The following is an 18,528-nucleotide window of genomic DNA, read 5'->3' on the forward strand; positions in this document are numbered from 1 at the left end:
ACTCATTGTGCTGTTTTAAGAAGTCTCACCACAATATGACAGGCCCAGGTCTCAAGCCTATTTTAAATAGGTAAGACACACTTTGATAACTTTCAGAAGAGATTTTGAAAGGAAGGTTTTAAAAAGGAAAGTGAAATAACTAGCTAGCTACATTTTTCCTCACTAAGGAGGGGGAAGAGAGAGGCAGAGCTTGTGGCCATATCTATGTACCAGGTTATCAACCAAGCTGGGACAATTCTGTACTGTAGAACAGCCCATATCTGCACTATCAAATCCTTTTTAAGCAGGAAGACTGCATCTTAGAAGTCCTATCCAACCTCTGCTAACTTCTGAATGGTCCCCAGGTTAAGTCAGAGAGCAGCCTAACAGTTTTTAACAGCAGCCTAACTGTTTAACAGCATGGATGACCAAGTCCCAGTGCCTGTGTCCCAGCCTTGTTTCTTTCATTAGCAGAGACTTCCAAATAACCCTAAAATAGAAACATGAAAGCATACATTTACAGAAAAACACAAAATGCCATTTGGGAAATTTTACAACATTTTCTTAATGACTTAGACTGCTTTCTGAAATGTAAGGTAAAATTAAATGCTTTTAAACCACTGTGACACACTGACCTCTCCCATTAGCTATTTCTATGTTAATGCTATGAATAATTTAAAAAAATGTGTTTAGAAATTAATTTTAGCACTCAGTCTGTAAATTCTTCATAGCAAGAAACTCCCTTTTCTTGTGTTACTTTTTGTTGTGGCATTAGTGATACTTACGTAAAACAACCTTAATTTACAAGAAAATTATTCTGAAAGCAGCTATTCTTCAAGACTCATTTCTAAATAGTATCCTCAAAACATCACGGTATCCAAATATGTTTCCCATGGTTAGCATTTGTCACTGAATATGTATTGAATATGTATTTTTTCATCTCTGGTGCTATTATTTTAACAACCCTTAATTACGGTTGACATTTCACTAGTCTTATTTCACAATACAGTTCATTCTGACCTCAGACAAGTTATTTAAAATTGTTGAGGTTCAATTTGTATCAAAAAATGGTGTGCACATTCTTTTCCATAGCAACTAACCCGTTTGAAGTCTGTGTTAATTTACAGTATTGATGCCCTGTTGAACTCTGTGTTCGGCATGGGGTGTCTTGCAAGTGGGCAGCATCTAGCTAGCATAAATGTCTCCATCAGAATAATAAGCCACCCTCCCTGCAACAATCCTCAGAAGGAATTTATAATGCTGATAGACCACGCCAGCTATTGGCACATGGTGATGTTTACTAAAAGAAACTAAAAGATCTGGGGGACTGCTGAGAGTGTGGGGTTGGCTCAGCCTGGAGAAGGGAAAGCTAACAGTAAACTTATTCTTTCCCACTGCTACCGATGGCCAAGAGGCATTTCTGGGCTTGTAAAGAACAGAGTTGGGCAGGGAATAACCAGCATGAGAATTGTCTCTATTTCACTTACATCCTGTGTCCCACATTAAAAAATATAGGAAGTATAGGAAAAAGTCTCATATTGTTTTCATGCATACATTTCTGAAGTAAGAAAATCCCTTCTTGCATGGGGCCTGTGGCAAACCATGAAGTTAGAGAGATGGGAATAATTTCCACTTAACTCTGCCCTAATAGGAAGCCAGGTCAACCAGGGAAGAAAATACAAAAAGAGATTTTCCCCAAATACCCATTTTTTGAGCCATATCATGTCCAGAAAGGGGATTGTAGTTTCAGAGAAAGGATGCAGGAGTGGAAGACATACTCTGATGCTTATGGAGAAGTCCTATTTTCATCTACATGAGTCAAGAAAACAGGCACAAAATATGAAGAATGGAATTTCTCAGGATTGCATTTTTATCACTAGAATTTATTGATAGTGTAATTCTGAAAGGGCTAAATCTTTGTCACTCACATGGATGGAAAGTAGCAAAGCCTAGAGGATCAGATGGAGTGAAAATGCTGACAGCAAATATGTTGTTTACAGTTCTCACTTTTATTGTTGCACTGAGCTGTAGCAGCTTAAACAGCTCATGGAAAAATACATGCAAAAGAACTTCAAAGGTTAATTTAAACAGTTTAATGTTCTGAAAAGTGTAACAACTTATCTGCAGTGAAAATATGGTGCCCACAGTGTGTTCCTCAGGTCAGGAAAACACCTGGGGAGTTTCTCTTTCAATCAGTGTGGTGTAATGCATTGTCCCACCTGACAATCCTATGAAAAAGAATTTTGCTGAAAATCTGTATTAAAAGTATGATGTTCTCATTTACTTATGGTGCTTGAAAAACATATTTTTTGGCATAAGTTTCAATGTTTGTATGCAATTTGTATTCATTTGTTTCATGTCAAATCAAAGAATTAGCTCTAGAAACATGGATATTGTATTCTTAGTATTATAAAAGTATTCTTAGTAGTATAAAGTTAGTTCTGTGGCAGAAATATATAAAATTTATCTTAAAAACTACCAAAGAATGTGAAAAGATTGCACATGTATCTGCTTGTGAATTGTAACTTCTCAGTTACAAATTATTTCAAACAAAACTGCTGCTGTTGTAAAGTCCTCCTTGAGCACAAACACATTTTATTTGACCCTCTTTCCCTGTCTGCATTTTTTCCCCCAAGTTTTAAGGTAATGTTCAGGGTTTTTCTGTCTTCTCCATCACAGTCATATTTTAAACAGCAGAAAGTGAGTGTCCTTAGTTTTTAGCACAACCTCAGAGAGATTAATGACAAGGTGCAAGATGCCTTCTACTGGAAAAAACAACAAACAAACAAAGAGTCTGGAATGGATGAGTGTAGGATGGGAGGACTTCAGGAAACATTTTTGTCTAATTCTCCTTCCATTCCATGAAACCATAATTCTTTTTAGCTCCATATTTTCTCTTGTCTTTGGGATAGCCACAGTGATCAGCTGTGCCCTAGAGCATTTTTGTACATCTGCTGAGCTCCAGAAGCTTTGTCTTCAGTCTAGGTTTTGGCAGGCAGAGCTTTTAGGAAGTCAATGCTTCATTTAAGCATTAGAAGCAGACTTCTGTCTGCTTCTTTCATATCTGTAGGGCTTGTCTGCCTGAAAGCTTTTCTACTTTTTCTGAGCATATCTGTTCATTTAATAAAAACTATTAGCTGTATCTATAATATTTATGTTAACCTGGAGCATCTCAGAGCAACAGAACCCCTATAACATAGCTGTAAGGTGGCCATAGCTGTGCACAAAGCAGATGTACCCACACACTCTTTTCTTATGCTGCGTATTTTTTCATTCTTTTTCTTTTTCAGATACAGTGTTCCTTCATGATTTATTTCTGCTTTTAGAATTATTTCAGAAATATGGAAAGTTGAAGAAAGATATAATAATCTCTTAGTAATAATTCTTAATAATTCCTGTATAATTTTCCTGTATAATTAAGTGTGGCTCCAACACACAGAAGGATGCTGCATAATATAAGCTTAATGGAACACATTTTATGTGTGCCCAACTATTGAACTTCTATGTAAAAGAAAGATGCAAATAATTATATGTCCATTTTATCTCTCCACAACAATAAAATGGACATCTAAGTATTGCAAAACTGTGAACTAGAAAGGTGAAAATAAATCAAGATTATTAGGCAGCCCCTTTAGCCTGATGTAAACGATATAATCTTTCAGTCTAAAAGATGGACTTTCTGTTAGAATTAAATACATATAGAAAGAGATGTTAAAAAGCCAACTTGTCTCCAATTTTTTTTTTTATGCCATGTATGGTTTATGTATCTCTATGATACTTTCCTAGGCAATCTCCTTTCCAAGTCTGAAGACCTCCAGCCTACTCAATCATTCTGCATATAGAAACGTTCCACATGGTTATCATTCTTTTCTTCTTTTTCTAAATATTTTGAGATTTGAATATACCTTTCCTTAGACAAACAAACCAGAAATTCATACAGTGTTCCTGGATGAGTGAATAATGAATTTATATAGTGGCATAGTGGTATTTGTTCTCTTATTTTTATTATTCTGCTAATGAAGGTTAACAGTTGGACTCTTTGGAGGTTTTTGACCATTGCTGAGTACTGAACTAACATTTTCAAGGAACTGTCATGTTCCTTGTTTCACCCCTGAGCTCATATTCTCAGCTCAGTGACCATTTTTCTTTTTTTTTTGTTTTTAATGAGAAACAGACTGTTTTCCCCATCTGCATTGCTTTATGCATATATACACTGAACTTCATTTTCCATTTGATTTCATAGGTACTGAATCTTGTGGAGGCCAACGTATTTCTTCACAGTCAGAGCCTGTTCTTAGCATGAATAACTTGTAGCATCATGAAACTTTTTCATGGCACAGTTCACTTGCTTTTATGTTATTAAAATAAAACTATTAAACAGCACATCCCTCTGTTACTGTTGTCCTCTCTCCAGTATTAAAAAAATTTAACTATTTCTTATCATTTAGCCAATTGTTTAGCCATATTAAATAACTATCACATTTTCCCATATCCTTGCAAATGTTCACTTCTTTGGTGACTGTTTAAGTGTGGGGTTTTTTGTTTGTTTGTTTGTAAGAGATTTTATCATAAGGACTTGGGAAATTCAGATAATTCATCTTTACATGTGTAAAGAGCTCAGTTGGCTCATTCAAAGAAATGCATGAGGTTTGCAAGGCAATTGTCCCCTTTATAGGTGACTCTTCCCAGAGCTTGTTTTTCACATCTATTTTTTTTTAATTATAGCTTCTAGTGTTTTGTCTTGTGCAGCTCTCACCTCATATGCCTGTAGTTTTTCTGACCCTCCCACAAATTTCTTCTAAAGATTGGTGTCATGTTTACTTGCCTACATTCTTCAGGTATCAAGTTAAGTTTTAGGTGAGAGACCACACACTATTGCTGGTAGTTCAGCTGTTCCATCCTTCAGATCTTTTTGAACACTTGGACAAATACTCTCTGGTTTTGGTGAATTATTGGAGTTCATTTGGCCCACCTGCACCATGCTCACTTCCTCTTCTTCAATTTCAGACATATTCACTGATCAACCCCTCTGTCCCCCACAAGGGTTCTCATGTGGGAATCCACTCAATCCTTTTACAATAAAAACTGATTAAAAAACTAAAATAAGTTGGTTTCTTTGAAGTGCTTGTATCATCTCTGAGTGTTCCTTTTGTGCCTTGGACATCAGCACTGTGCAGTTAAACAAAGGAACTTGATCACATTTAAACTATTGGTATCTGATTGGTTTTGACAGTCATGCAACTAGCAAGTCCCACAATTTCAGTAACCATTTGGAAAGTAACAAGGACAGGAACAGCTCTTCACAACTGGAATGCAGTTATGCCTCTAATAGTAAGATAATGAATGTGTATGATCATGCTATACCAGTAAGGTAAAGGATCAGGGAACACATGCAGCTTTGATAAGCTGAAGGGATGAGGACTGGTTCTGTGCTCCATGGCCCTGTGTTAGTCAGAACAGATCTGTTCAGAGGTTGCATTTGTTCTCTGACATTAAGGTTTTCTCCTTCATCTTCTGAATAACCAATGTATGACAACTGTCTTTTATCCTGGTAAAGCATTTCCTTCCTGCCCCCTTCAGTCAACTCTTGACATTACTAATGTTAAAGCCTTCCTAGTTTCAAAATTGGTAAGACAGAAACCAAATTAGGATGACAGAGGTGTAGCATTTTTTCCTAAAAGAAAACAAAAAATCTGCCACATGATTGTGAACATATTTCATTGTGAAATAGATACCCAGGACAGGATATAAGTGCCTAGTTGTTGGTATCTAGGGCTATCTGAGATGCTCTATGGTATCATACCTGGTCTCCATCTAGCACTCAAGGATATGGAAATGGTGTCTTGTAGATATTTTGTCATATCTGACAGCCTAATGGCAATGTGAATTAAGCTTCTTGTCAGATGAATTTCTGCCTAGCCTCCACGGACTATACTAATTCAATTGTTTGTAAAGGGAATTTCATGCCTTCCCTTAGGAACAGATATTTAGGTAGCTTCTGTTGATTTAAATTTTATTGGAATGAGATGAACTGGGGAGACACTTGGATGAAATCAAAAGAAAAAGTGGCAGCAGGTACTTACATTATATTCAGGAGGTTGATGGGTGAAAGAGAAGAGGAAGGCACACGGAGAGCCAAGAGTAGCAAATTGTGTGGAAGTTGTCTTAAATATGTTGAGTCTGTGAGAAAGAATGCACTGATTTAAAAATAAAGGCTGGATTCACATTCACATTCTGTGGTGCCTTTAATACCTCTGTCTGTATAAAGGGACCTAAGGCAGGTATGATACCCCCACCTTATTACTGCAATGTGAAACAACCTTGCTGTAACTAAGAATTCAATCCTAGGTAGGAAGCTGGCACTATGGATTTCATGATTATTCTCTCTCAAGAGAAGTTATGTGGCAAAGGAAAAAACAAGAAAACACCATGAAACCCTTAAGGTCTTTATAGCAGGAATTAATAAAATCTTCATCTGGGGTACAGGAATTAGCTTGGAAATGTATGAGCTTGTTCAATGTCATCAGTAATCAACATTTTGCAGAATGATTTCTGCATGCCTGCTTTACCCTGTGTAGCAGAAGAAATAATGAAGATCCTCATTAATGTCTCTTCACAGCCTATTCCTACACTGGCACTTCAGTCACTATCTAAAGGTCAGCTTCTGCTGTGGATCTCACATATTTGACAGTAAGTCTCTAAAGAAACAGACTTATTTTTTAAAAGAATGTATATTGTCAATTTACAAATTGGAGAGATATGGAAGTAATTCTTCCATTAAGAACTGTTTCATCTTATGGACATAACATGTTTTGTTTTGAAGGGGTTTAAGCCTGTTGTGTCCTCCTAGCTGTGTGGCTGTGCTGATTTTTCTTACATCTAACATCATTACCAGAATATTCCAATTGCAGCACAGAGTTTGGCCCCAGAATTTGATTACCAAGTGTGTTGTGATCAGAACAATACTTGTGAGAAGCAGTTGGAACAGAAATAGAGGCTAAGAATGGTCAGACATTTTAAAAGCATATGGCACAAACTTCTGATAGCTTCTCTGTTACAATCTACTGTCATCATGTGCCTTTCTGCTATAGTGACTTCAAGCCACTGAACAATTTCTGCTAGCTACATTAAGCACCAGTATATTAATTTCAGACCTTCTGACTCTGACCTATCTTATGCTAACTTTGGTAAAATGCAACTCCATTCCCCTTAAGCTATCCCTGGATCACATCAAAGAAACTGGCAGGAGAAGCAAGCACAGAAATATTCTGATCCTCCAATTTAATTCAAAATATTTTCTTGAAAGTCCTAAAGCTTTTAATGCAATAAAAAGAAAGGTAGAACTTGAAATGTTCCTGATGTATTTAAAGAAATGCAAATTAGTCTAAGACAATTGGGAGGGGAAAGATGGAAAGATTTTAGTTTGATTCATTTCTTTACAGGAAAAAATATTGACAGAACACAGGTCTGCATGGTGATGAACAAGCACACAGGCAGAGCAGAGGGAAGCCACCAGATCATGACCCCTCTTTCTACCACTCTTGAATCTGAATGGAGTGTTTTTTCCATGAGCTGTTGTGCTAGTAAAAATTAAGTGGGGTCAGAGGATCATTTGCATCGAGTTGGAGAAACACAGAAGCTAAATGCTTTGAAAAGCCATTTTGGCTGTACATTGTCTTGCGCATTGACTGTCTACTGCTGTCTGAATATAAAATACATGGCTGTTTTGCTCAAGGTAGGCAAACAAGGAAATGCTCAAAGTTTTGGGAATGTCTTTTGGAAAGTCACTGAAATTCAGTGTAAAGAGATTTTCAGAGCCTGCTTACTAATGAGTGTCTTGTTTTTGAAATGATAGTGACTGGGGTTTCTTCTGAGGAAAGAACATTTCCTTGCTTCCACCTGGAAGCCAAATCAGCAAAGCTGCACAGCAGCATGAGCTTCTTGCTCAAAAGAAGGAAGGAGCAGTGCTTTTGTGTAGTGTCAGCTAAAAATATTTTTGCTGTCCCATCTGTTACATCTCATCAAAGAGCTTGCTGGGATATTTTTTTCTTTATTGTTATCTCTAAAGAAGTGCTAGAAGAGGTGTATTTAAAGGCACGTCTAGAACAGAGCATCAATCATAGACAACCTGATTTTTCTTTCTCAGGTGCTTAGAGAAGACTAAGAGAAAACATATTCAGATCTTTTTAAAAGAAATGTATTTGTCTTAAGAGAATGTATATCTTAGGGTTATAGAAATGTTTGTTTTGTCTTAGATTTGATTTTTAATGATATTCCCAGAGGCTCACATTTCAACATGGCTCAGATTTTAGTGCACATCATTGCTTGTTTATCACAATCTCACAAACTGCATTTCCTTTATAGCCTTTTATAAAAGGCTATAGGGAACTTAAGTTCACAGTGTGCCTGAAGATAAATCTGCTAAGGAACTTCAGCACTGCAAAGCTCAGAGCTGAAATGCTTAACTCCTGGGTGTTCTACTCTGTGGAAACCTTGATTTATAGCATCTAGTGTCTAATGTCTACAGGGAAAATCTAGGCAAAATAAAATAAAAGTGACAAAATGAATGAAAATTTGCCAAAATTGCTTAGTGCTGCTGTTTAAAATTCTTCTGGAGTTCAGTATTCACAGCAGGGAAAAATAATGCCAGCAACAAGAAGCAGAAATATAAACCTTCCACCAAGCAAAACCTATATACTGGTTAGGGAGTTCATAGAGGATGAGAGACCTCTGCATATTTTCTGGATAGTTGAAAAGTGTATATGTTAGGAAGAGCTGTAAGTGCAGAGATGCAGAACACTCAATAGCTCTATGGAAATTTTTCTGCTTTGGATATTTAATTAATCCCTGATACAGGGACTTCAATCTGATTTTTTTTTTCGCAGTTCTCATAGTGTTTCTATGAACCTTTTTCTTTGGCCTTATCAGTAATTAAAGAGAAGTAAAATAATGTTAAAACGAACGATGCAGGGTACTTTTCTCAGAAAAACAAGAACTGCTCTGGCAGCTGAATAAACTGAACACAGATGTGATCCTGAAAGGTAATCACCATGATCTTTTGCAGAAAGTTTAATCTGAGGAATATTTTAAAACCCAGCTGACCTGACTTCACAGAGGAATAGAATAGGGAGAATTAGGAATGAGGATTAATCATTCCTGTGATTATAGCATAGAAATAGGCACCAGCAGAATTTGGGGAAATTGCAAGTAGATTACCTTGGGGTGTAAGTGTTAGAAGTACATTTTTTCCTATGCCAGATACATGCATAAAACTCATGTTGAACTTAACCTTTTGAGACTAATCCTGGAGATCTTGTAGGTACATTCTACTGGCTTTAAAAAGCTTACCTTACTGGAGAATCCTCTGATAATGTCAGAGTCTAGATTAAAAGACACTTTGTCCCTGAGGGAAAGTAAATTTACCTGATGAGGAGTTAGATGCAGTTTCTTTCACTAGCAGTACCCCTCAGATCAAAGTAAGTATTTGCATTTCTGATGGTGTTATAACGTTACTTGTGTCATGACTCTTCAATAGTGCTTCTGCAGTCTGATGACTAATTCTTGTAGCATGGGTCAAAAAGAGAAGTGACAGGTGCCACCACAGTTTGCTATTCTCACATATGTACCCTTAAATTACCACATTCCTTACATCTCCGTATTCAAGCTTAGACAAGATTTCTCAAAGATATGTAAGATCTGCAAATCAAAGCCATATGCTGCAAACAAACAAACACACAAAAAGAAAAAGAAAGAAAGAAAAAAGAACAGATATGTTATGCCAGGCCTGTACTTAAACCTCTGAGAGCATAAATGCATCTAGAAGGAAATTTGCAGCTCTTATTACCACATGCCAGTACATACAAGTTACTCCTGAGGAGATTCTGACTGGTGTCCAGGAGAACATTTTTCACAATGATAATGGTTAGGCATTGGAATAATCTCCCAGGAAAAGTAGTGGATTCCCCTACACTAGTTAGTTTTAAGACTCAGCTTGACAGTCTTCTCGTTTAAACTACATTATCACCTAGAAGGGTTGGACCAGATGATGCTTGGGGTACCTTTCATTCTGTGATTCTGTGAAAATAGCTGGTTAAAGGCTAGGTAGTCAGCATGGCACAGAATGCAGCTATATGTCTATTGTGATATACATTTATGGAATATTGAAAATCTCTCTTTGCTGCATATGTGTTTTGATTAGGTGGGATGACCTTAGACATCTGCATAGCAAAGCTTGTAGACTGTGAGGTGAAGAGACCAAGACTCCAAGAAAAACAGATTGTCAGCTTTTGCATGTTATAGTTGTCCTTGCTGAACAAGGGTTTGGATCTCTGTTCTGCATAGGGAGCAAATAGCATTTTACCCTTGAGGTCCCTTCCAACCCTAACAATTTTATGATTCTATGATCATTGGATGGGAGGGCAGAGTCAACTACAGGAGAAAGCAGACTGCAGAACAGAGACCGGAGAATCATCTCAGAAGATCTGGGATTGGTCATAGCAAGACCTCAGGAGTTTTCTAAACGCTGCTGAAGGGACCGTGTCAAATTTGTTAAGCTCAGGAAGCCTCCCAAAATTGCTGCACTCAAAATAAGGCTGGAGAAACAAACACAACTTTCAAGGGCATAGAAGACAAGGAAGAGATTTATTTTCAAACCTTTTTTTTTTTTTTTTTTTTTTTAAGTCTGTCTTGCTTTGATTTTCTCTCTTTAAAAGGTCATACATCATGACCTAGCAATCCATAGCTCTCTTGGTATTGCTGGTGTTCACTTAAAGAGAACAGCAAATCCCTTCAAAGCTCTAGCTGACTTAAATGTCGTGGCTCCCCATGCTAGAAAGTTGTGGAGTGCTTTTTTCCTGGTTACAGAAATTGAAGCTTCTGAAGAAGACAGATGTTATCTTTCTCATTTGCCTCTGGGCTCCTAAATTTCACTCCACTGAACAAAGAATAAGATTCTTGTTACTCAGTCATTTTACCGCAATGAATTACGTTCCTACAATCTTTTGCAGCAAACTAAAGCACTGTTCGAGGAAACAGCTTCCTCTCCTTCTTCCTCTTCCCTGCCCAACCCCAAGATTCAGTTTTTAGCAAGTGGAGACATGGAGTCTCTCATACATGCTCTATCTCTGGTGCAGAAGAATATGTCTTTCTGAGTCAAAGTGGTTTTGCCTTGCATCAGAAACCTGCAGTAATTCAACACAGCGCTTGGGCTGCTGTTAGTTGTGTTAGAAGTGATACCAGGGGTCATTGACATCCTTAGAGGCAATCCACCTGCTCACACTGGCAGAACTCAGTGTGAGAGAGTCCAGGAATAGCCAGTTTTTACCTCTTTAACATATGGACTTGGCCATGAGAGAGAATCCAGCCATAGTTCAGAAAGGCTTTAAAATCAGCAGAGATTTCCATAAGTAGAATTTGAAGTCTTAGGCTGTGCAGAACCTATTATTAATTTTAAGATTCTGCAGGAACATGTTTGCAGAGACTGTTTATTGCTAATTAATGCCTGGGATTTAAGGGAGAAATATATAATGAGCAACAGGGCTTGCTTAACTCTTTTCATGTTTTCTTTCATTGTTCATGGTTAACTTTTAAGAATGATTTCTGACATGACTTTTGTGGCTAATGCAACAAGCATGCTATTCATTTTGCAACATAACAATAAACATTTTATATTTTTATAAACCTCTTTGAAAAGAGGTTAATATTTTTTTTTTACAGCTGTGCAGAGAAAACATTTTTTCTTTTCCTTAGGCCTGCTATGAAATATACGTTGCTCAAGTAGAATTATCTGCCAAGTAAATTTCAGTCACACACTTTCAAACGAGTGTAGCCCCAACTGCAAATTAAGAATAAGTTCAAGATTTCTTTGAAAATATCTTTCTAAACTTCAAGGTATGAATTCCCTTCACTTAATTTTAGGTACTTTGGAACATAGCCAGTAGTTGTCTTCTCTCCCTTTCCACTTAGGGTGCACAGGAGGTTTTATGCAGGCTGGACTGGCCTCTTGAAGGACAATCTGTGCTAGGTGTGGGATGCTGCTAGTGGTCCCAGCATCTGCAGAGCTCTGACAACTCAGGTGGCAGTGCTTACATAGAAGTGAAAATGTGGCATGCGGGAAGGAAGACAATAGGCTGATTTTTATTTTATTTTTCAATGAACTGGCTAAAACCTAAGGAAGGTGATAATCCTGCCACATTGCTTCCTTGACTGTTTTCAGACAGTCTGGTGAATGCATCTCAGGGCTTTGCTGAGCTGTCCTTAAGAATGGAGTTCAATATTCTCTATGCTCACATTAGTGGATACCAAACTCCAAAATTGCTTCCACTGTAGTTCACATAAATTGTTGCAGAACAAGTAGTTACTGACTAGAAATATCAGGAGTCCAAATAACGCTTCTGGACGAAAATCCATCTATGATATGGTGAAAACTACAAGCTTCTTGAGTGCATTATTTCTGCCTGTCTTGAGAGAGAAGAAGCTTCAGTAGTTCTGGTATTTAATGGGTAGCCATTTGTGTTGGGACAGAGATCAAAGAGAACAAAAATCAAATGGAATCACAGCTAGAGATGGCCACAATATGTCTTCTTTTCCCACTGGAACATTAAAAAAAAAACTAATAAATGCTGACACGTTCTCAGATGACAGTTTTAGCAAGCTATAAAAAAGCTTTATCATTCTTTTCCAAGTCCTAGGTAGATGGTAAAGAGGGTCAGAAGAAGACCATCACAGAAACATCACTCACTGAACAACCACATCATTTTTACAGTTACTGCTTTGGTTTAGTTCAGATTGTGATTCACAGAGCTGTAGGATACACATTACTGAATAAGAACAGTTGGTCAAAGTAGAAACTGCAGCGTAGGAGGCAGAAGAGATCAGATCAAGTAACATCTGCATAGCTATAGAAGTGCACACTGCGGCTTTGTAAGGCTGAGCCAAAAGAATAAAAAGATGACTCATAACATGGTTATCATGGGAGAAAAAAAAACAAACCAACCCCACAGCATTATGCTGATCCAAAACGACTATTACTGAGCAGCATGTGAAACAGGGCTTAAACTATGACAAAATTCCAGAGGGCACCTTCAGCAGCACAGGGCTTTCTAAAATCTTGCTGGAGCAGGCTGTCTTAGCACATCCTCTCACTTAATCTGTGACAAGCTTTCCTGCAGGAAATCGACTATTTCTTTCATTGAAGTGACTTCTGACTTACTGCTTAGCTGGACTGACAGGTTTTTTTGATGGGCTAGCCCCATTGCACAAAAAGAGAATGGAAAGACAATCAAGCTGTCTTGAGGATGTATATATTACCATGCAAGAACAGACCAGAATGACTGCAGTTTTCACTATCTTTAATATAGTTATGTCACAGGAACATAATGTTACATGGTGGATGTTTTATAGGGGAGCTTAAGCTATCAAAGGCCATTGGCTATATTCAAAAAGAGATGTAGGCATTATTGTAGTGAGATTTGCAGACTTGACAGCTAAGAGCTTTGGAAACAGAATTCATGCTGCTGAGATAGGAATTGAAAGTGAAACAGCAGACAGGCATTGGGGGATGGAGGACTGTGGCCAGACACTGATCTGACTGCCAGGCTTGGAGACCGATTGGCAGCCTGCCAGCAGGTACTTACGTGAAGGTGGGATTCACAGCTTGAACTTTCACAACTACCTGTGAGGTGGTGACAGCCACCAAGGGATTGTGCAGCCTGCTACTGAAGGTACTTACAAGGCAGGGAGGGCAGGCTAGGCTGCCACCTTCTTGGACCATTTGGTTTCCTGCCATACTCTGTGCAGCTTGGTGCCTAGGGAAGTACTGCAGGCACTGATGAGCAGGGCTGGCTGGGGTAGGGGAGCTCTAGCCTCTGGTCTTTGGCTTGCAGCGCTGTCATGGCAGTTCCAAAGATAGCCCTTTGAGCTCAGGCCCTGGGCTGGAGTGCAGGAATGTGGGAGGTCGCTGACTGGGGCAGTGAGTGCTGTGTGGCCCAGGACATGCAGCCATCTGCCCCAGAGACAGAAGAGGCCTCAGCAGCCCCAGGTCACCTCTGGATTGAGGGCCGGACTCAGCCCTCCATGCTGGGTTACAGACTGGGGCTAACATCAGGCAGTACCAACTGTACCCTTTGAGCCCCAGCCACAGCAGGGTGCTGGGAGAGCAGATTTGTATTCAGCTGCTGTGGGTGCTCTTCAAAGCCAGAGAAAAGGCTGTATGGTATGGTTTTAGGTGCTTTCCCAGCATGGCTGTGCTTGGAAACATGTGGATATGGCACTTCAAGACATAGTTTAACGGCCATGGTGGTGTTAGGTTGATGAATGGACTCGACGAGATTGGAGGTCTTTTCCAACTGAAACAATTCTAAGGTTCAATATTTCTAATGTGAGACCACCATTTCAGGCCTATCTGAGACAGAGGATCCTGAGATACAGGATGTAAAAGAAAAACACTCACTTCAGAAAGAAATACAGCAAACAACAGGATAAGAATGGGTTGTTCTCTCTCCATCTGTTGAAAGCAAGTCACCAACAACCCAAACTAATGTAAGCAACAGGAGCAGACTTCTCTCTTGCAGTGAGACAAACAGAACAAGTGAAGGAGAGAAAAGGTAAAGGAGAGATCCTAATGTTCAGGAAATGCTCACACATTTTGCATTCTGAAGAGTGTCCATCAATGCCTTTGAAGACAAGCATCAAAAGATTGCTAAAGCAGCAGCTATAAGTTTACCCAGTCAAACACACAAGTTTTATTATCCAGTAATTCAATTTAGCTTCTCAACAGAAAAATATTAATTAGTAATTAAATAACTATTTTAAATTAAATTATTTTGTTCATAAGGTATCAAGCAGTACTCTCTGACATCCACAAAGTACTGGGGCCTTCAAATCATCTAACACAGTTTGTGAAAAAAAACCCGCATTAAAAATTCCATTGCAGGATTGAGAATTTCTTCAAGATTTATCCTTTAAATTGCTTTGTCCCCATATGTAATTGAAATACGTTTTCACCACATAAAAGAAAGAAAGCAGGAAAATCTTAAAGAAATTAAAAGCTTTCAGGAATATGCAATATTTTTCATGAGTTGCCTAGGAAATGTTTATTCACATGTAGGAGAGAGAACATTTTTATTTTGAGACACAGAACATTTATCACAGCTTTTTTGAATATTTTTTCTGTAAGAAGGTAAGAAACAGGCTCTTTATCCTTATTGATCAAGATGCAAGTTAATGTATACCCAGAAGGAACAGATCTTTTATATGTGTTAATTTAAAGGTGCAGATCTCGAAGTATTAAGAAATACTCACTGATTCTCTAAGAAACTTGTTTTCAAGGTATTATTTTGGAAATAATAGCAAACGACAATCTTTGGAGGAGAGTCATTCACTTGTGATTTAGGATTAGATTGGCCCTTCATAACTTACATATAATGGGGAGACACTGCACATCCTGCAACTGAGAACTCAGTATTACATTATCTGCCCTGAAAAATGCAGGGAAAGGACATGGACCTATGGCTATTCAAGAGGGCATAGGAACATAAAGAATTTCCTATAGTATGACTCCAGTGCTCCATCTATCCTGTTCCTAGGGGTGGCTGTTGAAAATGCCATTTGAGGTGAGACCAAAGCCATCCTCACTCTCTACAGGACATTGCCCTTGCTGTGTCCCAAAAGAAGATTATGGATACTGTAGAGTCCATCCCTGTGTATATCTTTGCAGTCTGACTATGCAACTACTGTCCATGAATTTGTCTAACAGCTTTTTTAATATGCTGAAATAATCAGCCTTTATAACCCATTTCATCAGTAATACTCATTACTTTCTAGGCAAAAATATTACTCTTTTTTCTGTTTTATATTTACTGCCAATCAGTTTCAGCACTCCATATTTCTAATATTATTACACTTGGTGAATGCCAGTTCAACACTCACCTAATCTAGAACCGTCTAAGTTTGAAATTGCTCTGCATAGGAGGTAGGACTGGATGATTTCCTAAAGCCAGAAGATGACCTCCCAAGGGCTTCTAAATAGTTCATCCTCCAACCTAAATTATTCTACTCTTCATGGCTTGTGTAAATATTGAGCATATCACCCTCCAGTCTTTCCCTTCACAAATTAAAGTTACAACATTTCATGTCTCTCCTCATAAGGTTTCTGTTTAATTGTTTTGAATGCCCTTCTTTGTAGTTTCTTTAACTCCACTGTCTTTCTTGAGGTGTGAAAACCTGAACTACACACTATAATCAAGGTATGGGCATTCCAAAATTTTGTACAGTATCTGTTTTCATCTTATATCCTTTCTTACATTTCTCACTATTCTGTTGTACTTCAGCTGTTGCTGCACAGAGTTCCAATGATTTTTGCAACCTGTCCCTGATTACTCGAGGATCTCTTTTTCCAAGCTGCAAATATTACATTCCCTTTTAAAGCTATATGACATGGCTTTCTGTGGTTCATGCCTGTGTGACACAATTTCAATTTTACATCTTGGTGTTGACTCATGTCCTTGATAAACTTCAGCTTTCCTGCTTGACTTTTGTAATACAGCACAGGAACAGGAATATGGTGTAACTGTGGTGGTTTCATGTGGGCTTTGTTTGGTGTGGTTGGTTGGTTGGTTTGGTTTTTTTCAGCAAGAAAGGTAAAGAATGGATAAAGACAACACCAGTTCCAGGGCTTTAAAATGATAGAGCAATATAAAATGACAGCTTTGTTCTGTCCCAGTAATTGTAATGCTGTTAGATTGTAACATACACCTATTTAGCTGATCAAATATTATGTGATCTCTGTGATGTGTTTATTATCATCATGACTTTGCTTCTCTATATAAGGAGTTGCTCTGATTTTGTGATTGAAGAGCAGAATTTAATGTCTTTGTTATCCACATAGAGTGCAGTAACATCCTCCAAATAATTCCTCTTTGAACACGCAGTAGATTTTTAGACAGTATGCTTGCTAATTGGTCCATGAATCAAATTTAACTAAAAATACCTCCTTAAAAGAATTAACCATGTACAGGATTCTTTTTATCCTGAATGATCTTGATAACTGGTGAACATGGATGCTTCAAACATTCCTCAGTTTAAGTAATTAGTTTCAATTATGATGCTTAACAACTGACATATACAATTGTCGTTACTGGTGAACAATAGACAAAACTAAGTCAGCAACCACATTTTCCGAAGTATGACCTGCCATAGGTATGGCCTCTTACATCATACTGATATCAGAGATGGTGCTAATGTCCATTGTCCCTTTTCAGCACCTTGTTTTTATTGCACAGCTTTCTTTCTGAAATGAATCCTTGATGGATTGATTCATTCATACCAGTATCAGTAAATTGTCTTATTTCAGTGAAGTTGCATCAGTTTTTCACTAAGGTTTTTCCTTCCTGAACTAAACCACCTTTAGTCTATTTTCATCCTTCAGAAAACTAAAAGAACAATGAAGCATTGGTGAATTTGGAAAACCAATCTGATATCATTAAACAAGTGGGGGGTAAAGCATTCACAGTTTCTCCATGGAGAGATGTGTTGGTGAAGGATTGGAACTCACACATTTTTGCCTGCAGCGTCAGAAAGATGCTGTTTGGTGAGTGCTGATGCAGGTTACAGGAACAGATGGCTTTTCTAAGCATGAGTCTCACCTGCTGCCAGCTACTTCTTCCTGCACAAGGTGGTCTTTGTACAACATGTGCCATCATCTTCTAAAAATAATACCCTTCAAGGAACATGAACATTCTATAGCATAACATATCACGTTACTGAGTTGTAGAAATAATTTCTTACAACTGCCTGTAAAGAAACCATAGCTCTAATATTTTAATTTCTAAGGAATTACTTTTATCTGTAGTCCTTCTAATTTCACTGTTTTTCTTTCTACGTCTCAGTTCTGATATCCTGGCTCTACAATCATTCTTGCTGAATTCAGTGGAATTGTTTTGAGACCCTCAGTACGCCAATAACTGGTTGCTGCATTAGTAAATGTTTGAGAACAGAACTCCTTTTAGAAAAATATATAAATTAAGAGCAATGTTTTATTTTAAACTACAACTTAATCCAATTGTATTTTTCCCTTCTATCTGTATGTTAATCAAGGATTAATTCTTATATGATCCGATTTTAATTAAAAGCATAAAATTATAGAAATATATAAAGGCCTTATCTAGAAATGTTTAGATGCTCAGACTAGGCAATATAATCATAATCATATGATTACAACATAAGAAGTTACATTTATCAGGCTTCAAAAACAGGCCAAGATTCTTTATGGTGTGAGAAAAGAAAAATGAACCAACAAGATGCGGTAGTAATAAAATCATTAAATAAAAAAAAAATCTAACTTAAGGAGACTCCATGTTACTCTGTAGTGGCACCAATTAAGAAGATGGTATTTGTGATTCACACATCAGAAGACATTTATACAGTCTAAAAATATCTGGTCTTCATACACAGTTCTTCAGTGTTGCCCTGTTTAGAGTCTGATGGTTCTCTCCTGAAAGACTATTCAGACCACGATTAATCACCTATGGAACTAATTCTTTAACCAGAAAT

The sequence above is a fragment of the Indicator indicator genome, chromosome 9 (genome assembly GCF_027791375.1).
Source record: "Indicator indicator isolate 239-I01 chromosome 9, UM_Iind_1.1, whole genome shotgun sequence".
Lineage (NCBI taxonomy): Eukaryota > Metazoa > Chordata > Aves > Piciformes > Indicatoridae > Indicator > Indicator indicator.